The sequence below is a fragment of the Vigna umbellata genome, chromosome 1, assembly GCF_029865625.1.
Source record: "Vigna umbellata cultivar VRB3 chromosome 1, Vumbellata_1.0, whole genome shotgun sequence".
Lineage (NCBI taxonomy): Eukaryota > Viridiplantae > Streptophyta > Magnoliopsida > Fabales > Fabaceae > Vigna > Vigna umbellata.
Window position 1 is genome coordinate 33,644,768 of NC_142165.1, and position 19,208 is coordinate 33,663,975.

A 19,208-nucleotide genomic window follows, 5' to 3' on the forward strand; every position below is an offset into this window, starting at 1 on the left:
AGAGAAGTGGTGAATGAATGAATGAATTGAAGTCCCCCTTTTCTGCCTCCCCTGGGTCTCTTTATATAGGGCTTGATTGGGCTTAGACTCTGAATATTCAGTTGACAAAATCTTTTATCTTTTAGGTTTAATGTTTCAATAGATCCCTGTTTTCGTCCAGATTTCAAATAGGACCCTTTCTTTTTCAGCGTTTCAATTGGGTCCTTATTTTTATAAAATTGAATCAAATAGGACCTTTCCGTTAAATTGATGAAACGACGTTAAGTGTTGTATTATCTGGTATGCTGATAGTGTTGTTTTTAACACACATGTCATTACGTGGATAAATTCTTTTATTTTAAATTTTGAATTAAAAAATTAAATTAAAATTGGGGGAATTCAATTAGGGCAAAGTTGACAATTCAATTACAGAACCCCATTCTCTCTACAAGTTATGACAATGTATTCCGGCGACGTCTCCTCGGATCCCATGTTTTCCGGAACCAGTCTACAGCCACTCCCCTCTCAACCCTTCCCTTTTTTGCGGAGCAACGACCCAACCCTAATTCCACAAACCGTAGAGCCTCCAAAAATCCTTGTCCCTAAAACCGAACCCTCTCAACCTTTCAAATTCTTTCCCCAATACCATCCCACCCCCTTTCTCCACCTCTCGCAGCTCCGCTCCCCGGAGCAGCCCCAGCAGAAACGACAACGTTTGAAGTCCCCGGTGATCCCGCAGAGCAACCTGGCTCGACAATGCAGACAGAAGATGAGCAAGAAAACCCGGTGCCTGAAGAAACTGATGTCGTAGGACAAGAAAATGAACCAAGGCACGCTCCTAGAGGAAGCGTACAAGTACGTAAGGTTTCTTCAGGCGCAGTTCCGCTTGCTACAGTCGATGCCCTCCATTTCATCTTCTTCCTCGTCTTCCTTCTGCTAAAACTCAACAGTATTCGTGGATCTGGAGAAACTGAATCGCTCCCAGCTACTGCAAGTCCTGGTTAACTCACCCGTGGCACAGACCATGCTATATTCTCAAGGTTTTTGTGTCTTCTCTTTCGAACAATTTTCTCTCCTCAGAAGAATTATCAAATAGGAGGCACCACCACCGTAACCACATTTCCCCCAAATCTATTTTCAACTAAGCTTAGATTCTGCCTTCATTTCTGCACGTTTCCCCCAAATCTATTGCCAACTTTGCCCTAATTGAATTTCCCCTATTTTAATTTAATTTTTTAATTCAAAATTTAAAATAAAAGAATTTATCCACGTAATGACACATGTGTTAAAACAACACTGTCAGCATACTAAGTAATACAACACTTAACGCCGTTTTATCAATTTAACGGAAAGGTCCTATTTGATTCAATTTTATAAAAATAAGGACCCAATTGAAACGCCGAAAAAGAAAGGGTCCTATTTGAAATTCTGGACGAAAACAGGGACCTATTGAAACATTAAACCTATCTTTAATCTTCCAAATAACTAAAAGATTTAGATAATAATAACATTATTTGGAAGATATTTTCTGTTGATATTCCCAAATTAAATTAATTCAACAACTGAATTTTATCTTTTACCTTTTCTGACTTTCCATAATTGCACAAATGCCTTGAAATTTCCTCTATCTGCACTTTAGCCCCAATTGAATTTCTCAAAATTGCAGCAGAACCCCTGTTTGACCAACCCTAACCAGACTTAAGCAGTGTTGACCAGCTTTGACTGAGGAAGGGAGCGCCCAATGAGGGACTGACACGTGTCAGCCCCTTTCCCACCCAAAATTAGGGTTTCAGATTGGGGGGAAAGGGAGCTCTTGTGTCGCCACCGTGCTGCTTGCAGTTTTTCTCTTCTCTCTTGTGGCTGCACATGGTGATTTTCTGATTGCAGGTTGGTTGCGCGAGGAAGACGAATGAAATCACGCATCTGGTTCACGAGAATGAAGATCGCGATTCGCATTGGGGTTGCTCTTCACCGTTTCTGCATTTCTGGTTCTTGGTTTTCTAAGTGCAGTTTGAACGGGGAAGATGAAGAAGCGACAAAGGGTGACGGGCGTGATTGATTAGTTGTGATGGCTTTGCACAGTAGGAGGCTCACGGGTTTGATGGTGGCGGCCTTGGTGGTTGACGGTGGTTGCTGACGAAAGATAGCGACGTGGTGGCGGAAAGAACTCGCTCCTGAGTGTTGAAGGTGGAGATGGTGGCGCGACAGAAAGGATGGTCATGGTACTGCGGTGTGGTTTTTTGTTGCAGGTTGTGTCCTCTGCGTTGGTGGTCTGGCGACATAGAGGTTGCGCTTTGGTGTTGGAAGCGTGAAGAAGATGGACTGGTCGTGAGCGTAGGTGCACGATTCTGGATGTGCGTGATGGAGGTCACATCATGGTTGCGGATGGTGCGGTACAAAGCTTGCGTCAATAGAGGAGAGGCGTGATGATGTTGCTCGCGGTGGAGGTTGGGCGGTTTGGGTGATGATGGTGGTGGAGGACGATTTGGTGGTGGTGGCATGGAGGATGGCGTTAAGGTTGGTGACGGAGCGGCACGATGGCTGATAGCGCCCTAGGGTTTGGATTGGGAATTAAGGTTTCTGGGGAGAAGATGATGATGTGGCAGAAGGGGTGATGTGTCACATGGCATGATCTGGTGGAGTCTAGTTTAGGAGGGGTGTGTATAGGAAACTTAGGGAGGTGTAGTAGAAAAGGCTTAGTGTTTGGGCTTGGTTGTTGGCCTGTTTCAGAAATAGGAGTGTATGTAGGGAAATTTAGGAGGTGCAAGGGTAAACTTGGTTTGTTTGGCCCATTTGTATATTATTTTCCAAATAAAATCTGATTTTGGGCCTTGAATTACCATTTGGACCAATAAAACTTATATTCTCAACTACAAAAATAAACGTAAGAATTTCCAAGAATAATTTATGCAACTAAAAATCACCTTTTAAGTCCATTTTTATTTCCAAACCCAACATTTCCAATCATCACAAATTCACTTAAAATCAACCATTTAAGCACAATTATCCCATAAAAAATTTGAATTTTAAAGCATAAATGTGGCATAAATATGCACTCATCAGAAGTGTATGGCCTAAATTTGACAGCATAAAATTACATTAATCAAAGATGAAATACAAGTGTGGAGACACCAGTAATTTTATGCCAATGGTGTCTCCTTCTAACTCTAAAAGCTTGATCTCCCACCTTTGCTTTCATTGGCCAAAAATGAGGTTTTCTAAGGAGTGGAAAAGTATCCATAAATCCTCTCCAATGATGGGAGGACATGTAGCCACTCACAAAACACAATCGTCTCCATTCCTAGAGTGTCATGTGACCACTACTAAAAGAAAATCCTCTCTAATGGTGGAGGGACATGTGGCCACTACCAAAAAGAAATCCTTTCCACTACTAGGGTGCCATGTGGCTAGTTCTAAAAAGCGAATCCTCTCCAATGAAAGCATAACATATGGCACACACTTTCTACTTGGTTTGGATGTCTAACCTAAGGAAAATCCTATGCTCACTAGTGTAGTCAAGGGAAACGACAACGGTTATTTTCGATCATAGGCAGCGGTTCTTGAATTGAGGCATATAAAGGCGAGGAAAAAAGTCTACACTTTTATGCCTCGGTTGTGAACCGAGTCAAAAAGGTGTAGGATGTCGCCTAGGTTCAAAGGCAACCGATGTAGTAGGTTTTTTGTTTTTTTAAATTTTTTTTGGAAGGACTTTACACCTCGGTTCCTTTTGAACCGAGGTAGTAAGATGACCTATACTTCCTCGGTTGGGACCAGAACCGAGGCAATAAAGTGTTCTTTTATTTTTATTTTTTTCTTTTTCGCTGACTTTCAACCTCGGTTGTAGCCTTAACCGATGCCATATAGGGGCTTTCTGCCTCGGTTATGGTCACATCCGAGGCGTATTCCCCTATTTTTTTTAAAGAACAGGTATGTTTCTACAATATTCCCAACTGCAGAAACCTACATATAATTTTACAGCCAGAACAGTCCAGAACAATCCAGGAGCATATATTTTGTATAAAAAATATATTAAAACATAAATGCATTCAATGTAATTATAAATCAACTTCTCTGGAACTTACTATATCCTAATATACAAAGTTAAACTAAAAATAATGTACAAAAGCATAAACTTAGAACTTACTATATCCTAATATCTACTACATACTATTATATAGTTGAATTACATATTTAGTCAGTACTTTCCTCACGAGTTTAAGTGTGACTTCTCTGGAATTGAAGTATTTATATTGAATATCTGCATAAAACACAATGATTTCAATTAGTGTATATGAAATCTAAACTATAGAGAAAAAAAATTTCAAACCTAAATATTACCGTTTCCCATCCACTGGTGTCAGGTACACGAATAGTGGTCATCATCCAATACATGACGTAGTAACCACACTCATATGACCCGGTTTGTCTATTACACTACAATATATCATCATAATTATAAAATGTTAAGTAACATCATTGGAATGGTACAAAATGTAACAAAGTATGGACTAAAATACCAAACCTTAAGGTTCACTGATAGGCTGTCGTTGAAGCCATCAAATTAATACTACTTTTCAAGGCAACTTCAGTATTGCCAAGTAGTATTCAAGAAAGTAGACAGGGTTGAAGTAACCCTGAGTCGTCTCACAACGAACACAAAATTGCTTTTGGATATCTGTGACTCTTACGAATGTTGTGCAATGCTTATGAATAAAAGTAATGGTCGAAGAGTGTTTAAAGAATAAATAAGAAACTTAAAAACAGTTACGATGAAATAGGCTAATTCCACTGCTTTTCCAAGATAGATTCATCATCGGTTATTCACGGATAATTGTTCAATTGATTATTGTTTAAGTTTCAAATTAATTAAAGTACATTCTTAATTAATTTGAGGGCGATCATGCATTTAACCAAAGTAAATTCTCAATCAAATTTCTAGATTATTCACAATAAATTTAACCAAAGTACATTCTCAATCAAATTCTATTGTGTTTAATCATGTCTATTCTTAAATCTCCTAACCAAATTAAAAGCTAATCAATCAAAGTAAATTCTCAATTGATTATAGTTCAAATTATTACTGATCAATCAAAGTACATTCTCAATTGATAGTAAAAACCATTTAATCATATGAAAGTTTCTAAATTAAATCAAACTAGATTCTCAATTAAACCTAGAAACCCTATAACTCATATAATCAATATGCATATAGATTCAAACACATTATGATGCAAAAATCTTTGCTTTTAATTTGATAGGGAGATGAAAGACATAGAGAGAGAACAACTTAAATCAATAATCAAAATAAACAATTGCATTAACTCAGTCTAACCTCAGAATCCATAATGGAATTACAGCAGAATTAGCCCTAGATGCTTAGCTCTCCATGAATGGAGTTGAATACAAGATGAAAGAAAAGTGAGAGGAGTATGAGAGAATGAATGAATTAAGTGAAGTCCCCTGGGTCTCTTAATATAGGGCTTGCTTGGGCTTGGACTCTGAATATTCAGTTGAAAGAATATTTTATCTCATATCTTCCAAATAACTAAAAGATTTAGATAATTATAACATTATTTGGAAGATATTTTCTGTTGATATTCACAAATTAAATTAATTTAACAACTGAATTTTATTTTTTAGTTTTTCTGACTTTTCAAAATTGCACAAATGCCCTGAAACTTCCTCTATCTGCACTTTTGCCCCTTCAGAATTCCTTAAATTGCAAGAAAACCCCTCAGTTGACCAGTTTTGACCAGAGAGGTCGTGGCCAATGAGGGACCGACACGTGTCAGGTTCCTCCCTACCCAAAATTTGGGTTCAGAATTGGGGAAAGGGCTTCCCCTACGTTCCCGCTTTCGCCGCTGTGGAGAAGAACGTCGGCGCTGATGGAGGATTTCTCTGTGCGCGATTTGCGATTGCTGGGTTCTTCTTTGCAGGTTTGGTTTTTATGCAGGTTCGAGAATGAGGCACGGCGTCCATGGACTTTGGATGAGAAGATGAAGATGGTTGTGCCGAGCTTGCGTCAATGGAGGAGAGGCGCGATGAAGATTGTGGTGGCTGGTGCGTGTTCGATGGTTTGCACGTGAGAAGAGTGGTGTCGCGGTGGCTGGCGTGGAGGAGGTGCTCGCGGTCTGGGGAAGGCGGTGCGACATGGTGGTTGCTTCTCGCGAGGAAGAAGAAAGGTTGCGCGATGAAGGAGAAAGTGCTCTCGTGGTGGTCATAGTGGTGCTGCTGGCGGCGCATGGTTGCGGCAAGATGGTGACCGACGGCGATTAGGTGGGAGGTGCAAGGGTAAAAGTTGCTTGTTTGGCCCATCTGTACATTATTTTCCAAATAAAATCTGATTTTGGGCCTTGAATTGCCATTTGGACCAATAGAACTTATAATTTCAGCTACACAAATAAACGTAAGAACATCCAAGAATATTTTATGCGCTAAAACTCACTTTTTACATCTCTTTAATTCCCAAACCCAACAATTCCAATCATCACAAATTCACTTAAAATCAATCATTTAAGCACAATTATTCTATCAAAAATTTGAATTTTAAAGCATAAATGTGGGCATAAATATGCACTCATCATTCACCCATGCAAGCTTTGTAGTTGTAACAGTAGATCTCCCAGACAACATCATATGTGTTGCAAGGGAACTATTAAAAAAAATTTCTCTAGCATACATTTATATAATAAAGAAAGTTGAAACATGGAGGTTCTTACCAATCTACTACATGTCTAAGAGGGCTGGAAGGAGACTTGTGCAATGAACAAAACCAGACAACAGTGTTCTCCGGTATGGAGATCACAAGTAGTTGCCAATGACGCCTGAAATTGGTAATAACTTAATTGTCATATAACAAAATTAATAAATGAAACTTTAAAGTTAACAAACTTCACTTACCCAATTATATAAGGGAGAATTTATTTCTTTCATGAGTCATATAGGGGTGAATGAACCCATATACATCATTGAACCCCAACTTGTTACTGACACCAAACATATACCTGAAAGGAAGAAATGATCTGATATAAGTAACTTTATAAAAAAAATTTATATAAAAAAGTTCTCATAAACTTACATCATCCCCAACTGAATGAGTGTAATATTAATTTCTTCTCTCCCCGACACAAGCTCCCTAACATCTTGGTGATACAAGTACAATGGGATCTGAGCATCTCTTCCAAATGTAGTAGAATCCCATGGTACAATCATCGGGGTATCTGAAATGATGTTAACAAGCTCGTCTAACGCACCAAGAGGGTCGTCCTCAGATAAATGAGTCTTCAGTGTAGGACTTCCCTCTTGACCTGCTTGTTGTTACATAAAAAATGATTATGTTATGACCTCAATAAGAAGTAAATATTAAAATTGAGAAGTATATAATATGAGTGTTTACCGGGGAGTCAAATACATCACCAACCAAATGTCTAGTCCAAGTGACGAAGGACTTAAATGCCTCTTGCACAGTGAAAAACTCCTCTGTAGGCACAGGAACAAGGTCATCTGGTACGACGACTTCATACAACGTGACCTTGACCTCATCTTCTGCTAGCTGTACACCATGCACTATAGTGGTTGTCTCATAGAATATGCCACGCGCCACTAGCATGGTCCCGATAGGAGAGAGAATATATAGCTGACATGGACAAGTGTCGTTCATGTCGTCCCTTGGGGCATCGACAGCTGAGCAACTTCCTTTGCCGCTTCTACCTGTCAAATTAAATGTTAGGCTATACAAATAGTAAATTAATTTAAAAAAATGATTGTTAAGTTTACCTGTAGGGGGCATAACATGGTCCGCTATAGGAGATGGCGGAGGACGGTTGCCATAATCCTCATAACGCTGCTGAAACTAGTGCGCAACCATTTCAGCAACTTCATCATACAACTATGCCTGGACCTTGATTGTGATCTCCTGCGTCATCTCTTTTTTGATGTCCTCCTTATGTTTTTCGTATGAAGATGGATGCGATGAAGACCAAAAGAACTGTCATATGCCTATGCTAGTCCCAACAACACGCACCCGTCCTGGGTGCTCAAGTCGTCCAATAGCTGTGGCAAGAATATTCTGACGACCTTCTTGTGTGAATTGACCTTGGGAGCTCTACTCAACCAAGGAGTCCTGTAACATAACAAAACTTCATAATTATTTGAAAGATCTATGTAATATATATAACAAAAATATTGTAAAAATATGAGAAATGACATCTTACAATTCTTTCAGATATCTCTCTAGCAGTGTCGGAAGTGTAGGAGCCTAGTGATCTTATACGGGCTAACTTCCACTTCTCGTGCCGAGATGGTGGTGAAGGAGGATGAGGAGGGTCACCACTCTCAGAAAGTTGAAGTCTACTATCTGACTTCTGCTTCATTAATTTTTCCTCAAGCTTCCTGTATCCACCACGAGACAATATGTGTGGATTTTTATTCTAAGCACTTATACCATGTGCTTTTGACCTTGTTTGTTGTGAAAAAATGAAAAAATTGTATGATATAAAATTATGAATGATGAATTGAATGATTTTTACCTACACTTACCTGCCACGTCTCAAATGTCCTAAGCTGTACAAACTGACGCCATGTTTCTTCGTCAATTGCAGAATATTTAGAACATGGAGTTTCATTACTTTTTGATCCAAATATATATCTGGACGTCAATTTTGTCTTAAACCCCCGAAATCTTTCTCCAATTGCAGATAAACAACTACTCCTTAGGCTGGCAATTTTTGGGATATCAAATGTCATCTACAATAAAGAAAGTAATAACCTTATATCAATACAAATATATCAATATAATTAAAGTATAATTTGGAGCAATATTGATTAACTTACCAATAGATCTTGCCAGATAACATTCCGATCAGCCTCAGATACATGGTTAAAGGATGGAGTAAGTATAGAGATACGATCACGTGCTATAGTACTCCAAGGTAAGACCTAAATTCATTTGCATTTGGTTCAGATGCTACTCTAGTGACCACGTCAATAATGACAGGTGTCCTCTCACCTACATTTCTTCTAAGTTGAATTTGTCTACACCTCATCGCTCCTCTAGTGGGTCTAGAAGTGGGGACTTCATCCCCAGACGAATGTGGTGCCTCAGTCATATATCTGTCACAAAAAAAAAAGATGAAAGATTAATAAAAGACTTATAAAATAACAAACAAATTAATAAAGTAACAAATAGATTAATAAAATATTAACACAAATTTGAAATTCATACATAATCATATGGATTGGTCATATGTATATTCCCTCATTGTGATCTTCTCGAATTGCATGTACATCATCAACTAGAGGGTCATCATCCAAATTTATTGTCGGTTTAAATGGATGGTGGCCAACAATATGAAGATTACTTTTATTCTCTTCTTTATCTTCAATTTGTCTTTTTCCTTAAAGAGTAACATACCAATGGTCAGACACAGGATCTTTGACATAAAAAACCTGACTTGCTTCATATGCCATGATAAATGGTTCGTCTCCATAACCAACCTTCCGAAAATCAACTAGTGTCATACCAGATTCATCTATTTTGACACCACTCTGTAAGATCACATAGTGTTCTATAAAAGATATGAAAGTGTCAAATGCACAAAAGTTCTTACAGAATTCAAATCAGCGTCAATTTATAGTAATACACAAAATACATCTTGCAGTTATAACAGACTAACATCAGTCAAGCTCATTAATTGAATGCACATTAAATACAATCGACTCACAATAAATGCTTGGTCAATATATTTAAAAATATGACTGTTAAATCAGTTATGTCAACCATTCAACCAATTTTCAAAATAACAACTAACTTAGTCAAATACAAATTGCATGCAGTCGATTAAGAAAAATCACTTAGCACATTTTTGAAAACTTTCTCTTCAAAATTACTCATAGCACATTTTTGAAAACTTTTCTCTTCAAAATATGACTGTTAAATCAGTTATGTCAAGCATTCAACCAGTTTTCAAAATAACAATCAATTTAGTCGAATACAAATTGCATGCAGTCGATTAAGAAAAATCACTTAGTACATTTTTGAAAACTTTTCTCTTCAAAATAACTCATAGCACACTTGATAAAAGGTTGTGCAAACACACGAGTTTTAATCGATTCATCCCATAACGTAATCGACTTAAAACTGTTGTTTTGCTACACATTAAAGTTCAACCAAAGTTCTTGTGGTTTTCCATTTCCAAAAACTTAAGTCATGCATACACAGAGATATAAGATGTATAAACATTCTACAGATATTTATCAAGGTTTTAAAGATGACAGATATTCCCAGTTTGGAATCTTCAAACCCAATGTCGAAAACCAATCGATTTTATCACAGTCATAATCAACTTCTTGCTGTTCAGAATGTTGATCTTCCATTTAATCTCAATCAGCAAACATATTTCCTGCATAAGCTTTCCAAGTCTTTCCAGATCAAGCATTTTAGAATCAATGTATTACAGGAATTATCACAGATAATGTATAAGTATGCAATGATGTAAATGTGATAGTAAAACATATTCAGTTCCATACATACAAAGTGTAATTGACTTTGTTACTCAGTTTCACTCCATCACAGATATAATCAACCATTCACATATTGAATTAATATAAAATCTGATTTCATTGATTATATATCATTGAGTACAATCAGATAGAAACAAAAGACAATGGCATATAATGCTAAACATTACAAAATAAAATAAAATCACAACAAAACAGAAACACAACAACACTGTACTTAAAATATGTGATCCCATAGTCCTATTCTGATTCAGATATTTTCATAGAATCCTCTTCACTGGACTCATTATCTTCATCTGTTGATTCCTCAATTGATGTAGAGCTTTTAGCGTAGTTTTTGATAATTTCATCCATCTTCTCGTTCATTCGCATGATAGATTTCTTCATCTTGCTAGCTCTCTTTGAAGTTTTCTCAAATTTCTTTATCACAAATTTCTCAAACTCAGATTTAGGAAAGAAGGAGATTGAGTCATTTCTCAAACACAAATACTTTATCTTTGTCCTTGGTTGGAGTTTGTACATCACTGAATACCCATCCCAAGGCAATTTTCTTCAAACCAATGCATGTTACTGTTGCCTTTCCAATTTCATTGGTTATGTTACATGTGACCTTAGTTTCACCAGTATGAACAATTTGGCTGAGTGACAAAATTTTACTGATAAACACACCATAGGGCAGATTACACCAGTCATTTACACCCGTGTCAATAATATGTTTCTTGAATACAGCTACCCAATTTGTTGGTATTTTGAACTGTATTGCGTTCAACAAATACAAATCTTCTTATGTTAACTTGTCATAATGAAATCTTCCAAGTAATAGTATCCAATCAAGGATGTATGCAATTATTTTTTCTTCTTTATCCAATCCTCTATGTAGAAATCCTTTTTCTTTCTTGTATCTTCCAGGATATCTCATGCAATTCTTGTACATTTGTCTTTTTGTAGTCCATCTATTATGCAGAGAATTGGGTAAGTATGACATGCATCCTTCATCTTTTAGTCCAGGAATCTGTAGCCATGTATCATTATTGATAACGATGTCCACACGTTTTACACATGAATGAATGTCATCATTGACAACCTTGAGATTGTTATAGAATACTCCAACTAAATTCGGATAGTAGTCACCTTTCATCTGAACAAAAGTGGCCTTGATGAGAAAGTTTTTCTAGAAATATAAATCCTTCTCTTCTGAATAGAGATAACTCAAGTGATTTGTGTGGAACGACTTATTTGACTCTTTTCCAACCCATAAATCTTTCTCTTGTAGTGTTGTCTGATAACGGTTGAATTTACTGTTATTTGATACTTAATTTTGATACTAAAAACACCTTTTTTGACTTAGAAACTAGCTTGAACTCATAGTTTTGTGTGAATAAGAGAGTTGAAGGTGAATTTACTGATATTATGCTAGATTTCCTTATTTTCAACAGGAATTGAGATGATTTGGAAGAAGAGTTGAAGTAGTAAGGAGTTGGAACTTAGGAAGAGCTAGAAAAGCATCACAAAGGAGGAATGCAACAACGCTGAGCGCCATTTTAGGGGCCTTCAGTGCCAGATTACACTGTCTCACGCTTGGCTGCCCTTTTTCTGGAGCCCTCAGCGCAGGAGTCCTTGTCTCGCGCCTGGGCGCCCTTTTTGGGGCATTGAGCGCCACTTCCTCGAGTCGCACCATGCCTGCTTTCCTTCTGAGCTGACCTTAAGCGTCATATGATCTCGTATGCCGCTTGGGCACCCTAAGTGGGGCGCTAAGTGCCAGTTTCGTGGGCTTGGAACTGTTTTCTGTTATTTTTATGTTATATTTAAGGACTTGGACATCCTAGGGATTGTATCTTTGGACGGAATAGGCACAGAAACACACTCTTTGATCCCTCGAAGGCGGATTTGGATGTGAAAGCTCCTATCTTCAATTTCTAGGGTATTATCTTTCATTCTTTTTCCATTATTCATCTAGTTTCACCATGTCAATGGTGAACTAAACTCTATTTGTTGTTGGGGAAGGATGTAAACCTTTGTAAACTCTCATGTATTGAATTGATTCTTTATTATACATGCTTCTTTCATTAATTGTTAGGGTAATTCTTCTTTGCTCATAGCTTGCTTTGTTTAACTCATTCATTAGCATGATGTATGATTTGCATGAGTACCGGAAGGTATCTTACAATTCAGGTTCTGGAGATTATTCCCAGAATGAGTTCTGGTTGTCTTAAGCTTTTATTCGTAAGAATTATTTATTAGGGATGACGAAAGATGTTATGATCTATAATTAAGGATAGGCTTTCTTCGCCGAGGAATTGGGTTTTAAGTATTTTAGATAGTGACATTGACATTAATGAAGAAGTAGAATTCGTATATACATGAGAGCAAACTAGGTGAAATCTAACCCCAACAACATATTCATCCCATAATATCAACTCCGTTCATCTCTGCACTTTTGTCCAATTGATCAAGTTGCATGCATATTATCATCATTGTCATAATCAGCGTGTACAGAGCCTACCATGAAACATAAGTTTGACTCCTCTTCAACACTATAATCTTCATCACTTGAAGAATCACTATCACTATTTTCCCAAGCTATATATATTTTCCTTTGCTTTCTGTTTTTGTCTTGAGGGTACTTTGTGATTGATTTAAGGGACTTGTCTGGAATTGAAGTAGTAGAATTGAATCTCTGCATAAGACAAAATAATTTCAATTAGTGTATATGAATTCTAAACTATAGAGAGAAAAAATCAATAAAACTAAATATTACCATTTCCCATCCACTTGTAACATGGGCAAAAATAGTGGTCATCATCCAATACATGATGTAGTAACCACACTCATATGACTCGCTTTGTTTATTACACAACAATATGTCATCATAATTATAAAATGTTAAGGAACATCACTGGAATGGTACAAAATGTAACAAAGTATGGACTAAAAGACCAAACCTTAAGGGTCAACCATGCAAGCTTTTTAGCTTTAGCAATTGATCTTTCGGACAACATCATGTGTTGCAAGGGATTACAATAAAAAATGCACCCAAAATGAAAGTGATTATAAATCACAATCAAATATGCACCTGAAGATCAATATAAAACACAACTATAAATTTTCATGAAATTTAAGACATGTATATTAAAATTTATATATATATATTAATAAACTATGAAAAAGCTATTACTCTTCTTAAACTGTCCAATCGAACAATTCAAGATTCAATATTTGCAAATTATTATTAACATCTCCTTTATATTCACTTCCAAAAAGTACATATGTTAAAAAAAATTGGAGATAGTAAATAATTTTTGTATTGAATCTCAAACGGGAAACTAAGGCTAATTCCAAACAACAATATATTCAAGCAAAAAAATAATTACATATATGCACTATACAATATATTCAGGCAAACAAATAATTATATGTTCATATTAAAAGGAAAATTTTAACAAGATTTACGTGGGAGCGTGAAAGCCGGTCAACAATGGAGAATGTTCGTGTTTTAGAAGTTATCTCACCACAAAAACACAATATCAACACAAAATCAAATAACACATTAATTAGTGGCATTATTGCAATAAGACTAATCTTCAATTTACTCACAAACTAAGTAATTTCTACACTGGACTACCTACATTCTTAGCATAAACTAAGTAACAATCTTCCCTAGGCTTTTTAATTACCTAATGATAATATAATGTATAGTATACTTGGACCCAAAAATTCACAGTGGAAAACACAACAAAAAACAATTTCCCTTACCAAGCTAAGGAGGATCGTGGCAGCGACGATGAGGATTGTGGCAGCGATGACCAGCGACAATGCGACAGCAACAGTGTGCAGATACTGCGACAGCGAGAACCAAGGAGGATCGTGGCACCGACAACGACAGAAGTGCGATGGCAACAAGGGTGAGACAACGCGGAGGCGAGAGCCAAGGAGGAACAGCGGCAGTGCGGTATAATGGTGTCTTGACAGTGCGACGATGAGGCAGCGACAGCGACGGTGTGGACGCAGCAATTGAAGCTTTTGCGCGAGAAAGAGGAAGAAGATACCGTGAAGCAGCGCAAAAACACTGCAGCGGCGACCCTGTAGTAGCGACGATGACAAAGCAGCGACGAGTGAGATGCAGCGGAGGAGTTTGCTCAAGAGAGAGGAAGAAGAACAGTGCAGTGCAGTAGTGTAACTTCCTTCACGAGAGTGAAAATATAAAGTTATACTGCCTTGGTTATCAACTTAACTAAGGTAATATAGCGCTACTACTTCGGTTCATTTGACCAACCGATGCCTATCATCAAACTATACGCCTCGGTTCAGTGGCAAACCGAGGCACAAAAGGCTTTTAACATCTGATAGAACCGAGGCCATAGAGGTCGACAAAACGAATTTAAACGTTCAAAAACCAGACTGTCAGCAGTTAGACAGGACCTACTACCTCGGTTTTGTGGGGGAACCAATGTCGTAGGTAATTTTCAAAAAGTTGTCAACCAAGAGTCAGGTCCAAGTGGGAAGGTGCAGGACTTTCTGCCTCAGTTGGTCCGAGAACTGAGGCAGTAGGTCATTTTCAAAAAGGTGTCAAGGGAAAAGTCAGCTACAGGTAGGAATTTGCAAGACGTTACACCATGGTTTGTTATTTAACCGATGTAATAGGGTCTTTATGCCTCGGTTCACTACAAAAAAGTAGGGCATTACCGAAGGCCAGAAGCCCTCGGAAAATGCCATAAGCCGTCGGTAAAGGGTGTTTACCGAAGGCTTATCGACGGCCAAAAATCCTTCGGTAAATCTCTTGTCGCTAACAATTACCGAGGGCTTTTGTCCTTCGGTAATTCCCGAGGGCCAAAAGCCTTCGGTAATTACCGAGGGCCAAAAGCCTTCGGTAATTACCGAAGGCCAAAAGCCCTCGGTAATTACCGAGGGCCAAAAGCCTTCGGTAATTACCGAAGGCCAAAAGCCCTCGGTAATTTCCGAAGGGCAAAAGCACACATACGTGGCCACTCTTTTATTCCTTTTGCCTCAATTGATTGCAAAGAAATAAATTCTGAAAAGAAGCCAAAAGCACACGGCCTAGGGCCCATGAAGGAGCAAAGAATCAACAAAGTTGGAATTAAAATTGGGAGCCACCAGCTTTGTTTTCTTTTGCTGAAGTAAGGCAAAACCGTGGAAATGCATGGCAGCAGAGCACACAGCAGCCACGTCCAAGGAAGCTTACGGCCTTCACACAACCAAAATAACACCCAAGCTCCATCACGGCTGGAAGGAACACTTCACCACTCTTGAATGGCTCTCGGTTCAAACTGCAAAATGGAAGATGGACTTGGTATCATGTGGAGTGTTCACGGTTGTCTCAATATTGATTGGAAAATAATGGCATGGCCCATGGACAACTCACGTTGGCACACACACCAAAATCAAAAGGGCCATTACTCACAGCATTATTCTCCACTCAAGGTTTCATTTTGGCATTTAGTTTCAGTTGATGCCTTGGGGAAATTTACGTCCATCTGCTTTTTCCACTCCAAAGCTCACGGCCAAGGGGTCTATTCACCACTTACAACATAATATTTGGAAGAAAGAAATGCATTCATGGACCCAAGTCATTCCAGCTGGAAGAAGTAGTGCACACAAGGTTTGAAGTAAACAAGTGATAGTTCAGGATTTACCCCTTTCATCAGAGAAGTCACGGCAACAAAGATAAAAAAAACACACACGGCCCTTGGACAACTAAGCATTCAGCAAAACGTATGTTGGGATAAAAAGCGGGAGCAGCCACTGAAGGGAATATTATCTTCACTGAAAAGCTTGGCAGAAGACATGGAGAGGGGGGGCCATGATTGAACGGAAGAGATGGCCAATAGCTGGCTGTTTTTCCCTTTAAAAATGAAGAGACACACAAGAGGAAGACTGGCTACTGGGAGTCTGGACACTACTCTTAGTACACACATTCACGGACACACTCTTTGGGGGAACGTTTTGGAAAGTTATTGGGAAGCTTTTGTGGCTGGGAGGTTCTGGACGTTACACAGATGCTGGATGCTGCTCTTGGATGGAGTTCTCTGCAGAAAAACAATTTGGTTGGAGGGCAATGAGCAGGGGAGGGATAAGTTTGGTTGTTCGGTTTTGCTAAAATGATGAAGTGTTGAACGGTGGCAAAGTGAGTGGTTATTGAGAGCAAATCATTCATTAAAACTCTGAAAAGCATTGCCATGAAGCCTAGCTCATACGGTTATGAATAAAAAAATTGAAAGTGGAAAATAAATTGAAGTATGTGTCACAGTTTTGGAAAAGAAAAGGAAGTGGGTTTTGGCTTTGAATATTGCTTGAATATTGCATGGTTCCTATTAGTTCACGGTTTTTGGGGAGAGAAAGAAGTGTATTTTAATCATTTGTGAAGCTCATGGTGTAGCACGTTTGTTTATTCTATTTCTTTCTTTGGATGTAAAGCTTGTTGATTAGATGGGAGTAGGTAGTGGAAGTGGTGATTCACGGCTGGAAGAAAACAGAATTGTCTTTCTTGTTTGAGATTGAAGAAGTGATTAGATGTGGTAGGTGTACGGTGATAATTTGGAGAGAAGAAGTCTTATTCATATGCTTGGAGAATGAAGCACATGCATAGGTGCTGGTTGGGTGCTCGGGAATTGCTTTAGAGTAGAAGGGAAAATTCTTTTGGATGAGAATAAGAAGATGTACACGGAAGTGGAGCTCTTTTTTTACTGCACCGAAGAACCATACATCTAATTTGGAATTACTAGTTGCTCCAATGTCCATTACTTCATAGTTTTTTTAATGGAACTTATTCCAATTGAATTCTTGCTGGAAGACCAAAGCCGTGAGATACCATGTGAAGAAGCAATCAACTTTGGCATTAGAATAGAATATTGAAATTGGTTTTATGCGGAAGAATACTTTGGAGGTAATTGGTTGGATGTATGTAGGTGAGGTAGTGTGTAGGGTTACGTGTGGGAAGCTTGAAAAGCCACGGCAGAGGACTTTTAGAAGTTTTCCAAGTGATCCAAACAAAGCCTCTAATAAGTAATGAATCAGAAGGGAAGATGCCTAGCAGAATCAAAGGTGACATTGACTTTCAAGATGTTCACTTTTCCTACCCATCACGCCCAGACAAACCAATCCAAACTAAAAGAGGAACTTCTAAATGCAGTTAACTACAGCGGTGGAAGATAGCAAACCTGATAAAAAGCTCCACAGCACCCTCTGCAATGGCAGACCCAGCCCAACTACACCACCAGTTAAAGCAACGTCCACAACACGTCACCACCGCAATGCCCTCCCACGCTATCCACGAAGCACCACCCCTGCTGCCACAACCACAATCCAATATAGAATGACTTGCAAGGAATTGCAAGAATTTGGAAGCACGAAAACAAATACAAATCAATTAAGGAGGAAGCCCCAAACCTAAAATTCAAATGAACAGAACACTAACCTTACGGCAATCCTAGCGGGAACACCCTCCCCGGAGAATCCCTCAACAACACCTCCAAGCCTACCGAATGAAGATGACACCTCAGTCACCAACCCTCCTACTCCACGCCAGTCGCCTCAGTCACCAACCGTCCTCAAACCGTCAACGACAACCACTGTCACGCCGCCTCACTAACACGACCGAATGAAGGATGAGCTCGACGGACAACCGTGACGACAGAGACAATGCGCCTGAGGAGATGATTCGTAGGGAGAGGGAAATAGGCTTTCGTCGACGAGCTCGAAATGGGAGAGGGAAATCAGAAGTTTTGGTTTTAATTCACCCTCAAACATACCGACGGCCTAGCACCCTCGGTTTTTAAAATCACCCGCCTGTATTTTGCGCTATTTTTGTATTCAATACCGAGGGATCATAGACCTTCGGTAATACTATAACTGACCGTCGGTAAATTACTTTTACCGAAGGCCGTGAGGCCGTCCGTAATTACCCTTCGGTAATCCAGCAATTTCTTGTAGTGGTTCCCCTTGAACAGAGGCCTATAAGTTCGCTGCAAATGCAACTGAAGCATATTACCCATGGTAGAATCTCGATTTTGCACTAATGCAACTTGTACAAGATAGATGTAGATGAATTATATGTTCAAAGCGTCTCATGCTGAGTGTCTATAAAAGATAATGCAATTTTAGGGAACAATAAATGTAGACATGCAAGTATGAGATTAATCTAAAAACTGCAACACCATGACCTTGTGAGCGATAAACGTCTATGGACTTATGGTAGTAGACGACTTTTCTAGATGGACATAGGTTTTATTATTAGTCAATAAGGATCAAGCATTTGAGCCTTTTTATAAACTTTGTAAGAAAATAAAGAATGAAAAAGGTTGTAAGATTACTTCATTCAGAAGGGATCATTGAAGAGAATTTGAAAATGAACTATTTCAAAAAATTTGTGAAAACTCTGGCATCAATTACAACTTTTCAACTTCAAGGACACAGCAATAAAGCGGAGTCGTTGAGAGAAAGAACATATCTCTACAAGAAATGGCCAAATCTATATTAAATAATTTTAACTCTCCTAAACACTTATGGGCTGAAGCAATCAATACAACTTGCTACATTTAGAATAGAGTTTATATAAGGCCTATCTCATGCAAAACACCATATGAATTATGGAAGAATAGAAAACCCAATATATCATATTTCCATCCTTTTTGCTGTCAATGTTCCACACTGAATATCAAAGATAATTTAGGAAAGTTTAATTCCAAAATTGGTGA

The 19,208-nt window shown here is 38.4% G+C and overlaps 1 pseudogene; it reads left to right on the plus strand.

The window, feature by feature from the left end:
* The first annotated feature begins 433 nt into the window (after window positions 1-433).
* Window positions 434-2,038, plus strand: LOC148205216 (transcription factor bHLH117-like; annotated as a pseudogene).
* Window positions 2,039-19,208: the final 17,170 nt, after the last annotated feature.